Source organism: Haliotis rufescens, unplaced genomic scaffold (assembly GCF_023055435.1).
Source record: "Haliotis rufescens isolate VD_foot unplaced genomic scaffold, xgHalRufe1.0.p SCAF_15, whole genome shotgun sequence".
Taxonomy (NCBI): domain Eukaryota; kingdom Metazoa; phylum Mollusca; class Gastropoda; order Lepetellida; family Haliotidae; genus Haliotis; species Haliotis rufescens.
Window position 1 is genome coordinate 3,781,736 of NW_025963835.1, and position 3,794 is coordinate 3,785,529.

Genomic DNA, 3,794 nt, shown 5'->3' on the forward strand with positions numbered 1-3,794 from the left:
CATTCTTACATCTGAAACTGTTCGTTACAACTCATCCTTTATTCAAACCATTTTAGGGAGATTTGCGTTGGGTTAATTCTAAAATTTCGATTCCCCCCTTGAATATAAGGTGTGAAGCCTAGGTTGGCGCCCTCTCCCACCCCGACCCCCCCACACACCCTCCACCCTCACCCCTCATCACATCCCATCTACACTCACACACGACACGGCTTTAATAATGCTAACCATGGCTTGAAACTCGTTCACTTATTTCATGATAAGTGACTTTAAAGAGTATTTACTTTTATCATTCGCATTTCAAAATTAGTGGTTCAACAGTTTTGTTGCCCTAGATGCATTTAATCACCGCTCCAAGTTCACACATTTACATAGGTGAGGTGAAATGGAATTTAACGCCGCATGCAAGATTATTGCACTTATTTTGCGACGTGCATGTACGTGGGTGTGTGGCTGCTTGTACTAGTCCGGACTGATGCCGATTTATAGTGCTAGCCCACTGAGTTACCATGCCGCAGTTTAACATGAATACCCAACTCAAACACAGTACACTGACTCCGAGCCAACCAGTCCTTGTTTTAGCCTCTTAATGCTGAGCGCCAGACAGGATAACAACAGGTACCATCTTTTAACGTCTTTTGGTATGATTTGGGGATCGAACCCCGAACCTTCCGCTCTCCGGGCGGACGTTCTACCACTAGACCACGGAGGCGGTCCACCTTTACATAGACGCATGTAGGGAAGACAAGATCTGGGAAGAATAACTGTTAACAGTTTAGTATCATTAATGGTAACGAACTTTTAAAAGTATTTTAACCACATGTAGATAGCACGTTTATCTATAAGAAAATACTTCAATATATTCTAAAGAAGTGACTTTCACTTTGTGTGAGTTCATTAGAATATGAACCTTCATAGAGTGCTGTTCACGCTGTATGACCTTGCTACAAATACGTAGACAGCCATACAACAACTGTATCGCGGAAAGAAACGAGAAATGACAGGAGCTTATGTATGCTCAAATTGCTTCACAGTAAAATTTATACAATGTCAGTCTTAGATGAGATATGTCTGTTGAGAACTACCCCAGTTAGTCAGTCAGTGGGGGCGCGTCGTGATACATTCACGTCATGTACAGGACGTCATAACGGCCGACATGATGAACGTGACGGGGGGTTTCCGACGTTGTCAGTGAACCCGTGGATTGATTAAAGGGTTTAAATGATAAAAAAGATTCTTCTGTATTTATTCGTGGTAGGGAATTCTCATGGTTTATCCGGGAATGTGGAAGTAGTCAATCAGTGTTAACGTTATTTCAAGAATACAATCTCGTGAAAATGTGTCGTCCATTCGCTTATGAACGTCAGTTTCGCGATCATGAAGCCAGCATCTCGCCCTATGGAAAAGCCGCAAATTATAAGACTTAGTACATGCATGTGTATGTGCATATGGGTTCGAGCTTTCGTGCGTGTCTTTGTGTGTTTGTGTGCGCGCGTGAATGCGTCTGCGTACATGTGTGTTTGTGTTTGGGCGTGTGTGTGTTTGTGTTTGTGTGTGTGTGTGTTTGTGTGCGTGCGTAAATGCGTCTGCGTACATGTGTGTTTGTGTTTGGGCGTGTGTGTGTGTGTGTGTGTTTGTGTGTGTGCGTGCGTGCGTGAATGCGTCTGCGTACATGTGTGTTTGTGTTTAGGCGTGTGTGTGTTTGTGTGCGTGCGTGAATGCGTCTGCGTACAAGTGTGTTTGTGTTTGGGCGTGTGTGTGTGTTTGTGTGTGTGTGTGTGCGTGCATGAATGCGTCTGCGTACATGTGTGTTTGTGTTTGGGCGTGTGTGTGTTTGTGTTTGTGTGTGTGTGTTTGTGTGCGTGCGTAAATGCGTCTGCGTACATGTGTGTTTGTGTTTGGGCGTGTGTGTGTGTGTGTGTTTGTGTGTGTGTTTGTGTGTGTGTGTGCGTGCGTGAATGCGTCTGCGTACATGTGTGTTTGTGTTTAGGCGTGTGTGTGTTTGTGTGTTTGTGTGCGTGCGTGAATGCGTCTGCGTACATGTGTGTTTGTGTTTGGGCGTGTGTGTGTGTTTGTGTGTGTGTGTGCGTGCATGAATGCGTCTGCGTACATGTGTGTTTGTGTTTGGGCGTGTGATTGTGTGCGCACGCCTGTGTGTTTTTGTGTATTTTTGGCCGCGTGGGTGTGCGTCTGCGTGCGTGCGTGCAAGCGTGTGTGTGTGTGTGTGTGTGTGCGTGTGTTTGTGTGTGTATTCCAATGTCTCCATACCCCACAGTTCCAGGAACCGCTCTTGTTTGTAATATATCTCCCCCTTGGTTGTACCAGTACATAAAACAATTTACCCCCAGGGGAATGTCTAAAAGTATATACCTCATTCTTGTCAACATTTTATCGGAAAATCTTTCCACCATCTTACCCATATGTAATATCTAATGTCTCCAATGTCTTGACACCACGTGTGTTTCAAATCGCTACGTGCATCTGTGCCGTATGCATCATGCATTGACGGGGATGCGTTTTCTGATAGATGGTGTAAGTGGGCGATACACACACGTGCACTTGAGATCGGGGTTAAACGTGAGATAAGCGCTTATCTCCAGATAAGGTCACGACAATCTGCCTCGCTGCTGCATTCAGCCTTATAATTCTACCAGAATAACCCCTGGACATTATTTTCAGACCATGGAATTTTATATATTTAGCCACAAAATTATCTCGTCAGTGAAAACAAATCTCAGTCCTTACTGAAGGTCATTGCTTAAAAAAGAGACTCCGGATTTTTACGAAATTTTCAGACATTTCGTCCATGAGTTCATCATTTATGAGGTGGAAAAATTCACCGAACAAGTGATCAAGAATCTTACAGGGATTAAGATAATCGCATAAGCAGGTGATGATTGTTGCTGTGAGCGGTTACTGAGTGAGTGAGATGAAAATGTGTGAGTGAGTGAGTTGGGTTTAACGCCGCTTTTAACATTTATCCAGTTGTATCACGGCGCGTCAGCTTAATGTGGGAGGAAAGCCCGAAGTGATGCGGGTCTCAGACGTTTACCACTTTGGTGACACCCACGAGTACGGGTATGGTGCTGACAAACCCAGAAACATGATCGAAACGGGATTCGAACCCACAATCAAACGATTATCGCGTGCCAAAAGGGAGGCAACTCTGCGCAGCAAATTGCTGCGCCTTAGTCGACTGGGCCAGCCGTGCCACCCGTTCAGATGGGTTTAACACTGTTCGGAAAAATAGTTCTGTTACGACATGGCAGCATTATATGGGATGGTAGCCTTAAGTGACGCAGGTCGTGTATGATCATAATCGGAACACTTCTTCGACCCAATGACCAGGAAATCCCGTCATGACAAAGGGAGGCAACTTTGGACAGTGTTTTCCGGAGCCATAGACTAATTGATTTAAATCACTTAGAACTGATAGAGCAATTAAATCATCGCGTGAAGTCTAGTCTCAGGGAGCTCAAAACATCTGGTGGTATCCTGTGTTTGATATAGATGATGCGCTTGTATCAGACGTTTATGTACGGATGAATTTGAACATTACGTAAGTCAGTATTTGTTGTATCAAAACATGAAGAGCACAACCAATATCTGTTCATGACAAAATAAGGAGAAAATATCATTACTGCTTCAAGTATCCGGGGCGCTGGTATAGCAAAAATAGTGATTAAAGAGTTCGCTCGTCACGCCGAAGCCCTGGTTCGATCCCCACATCGGTGCAATGTGTGAAGCTCATTTCTGGTGTCCCCGACGTAATATTGCTGGAATATTTCTAAAAGCTG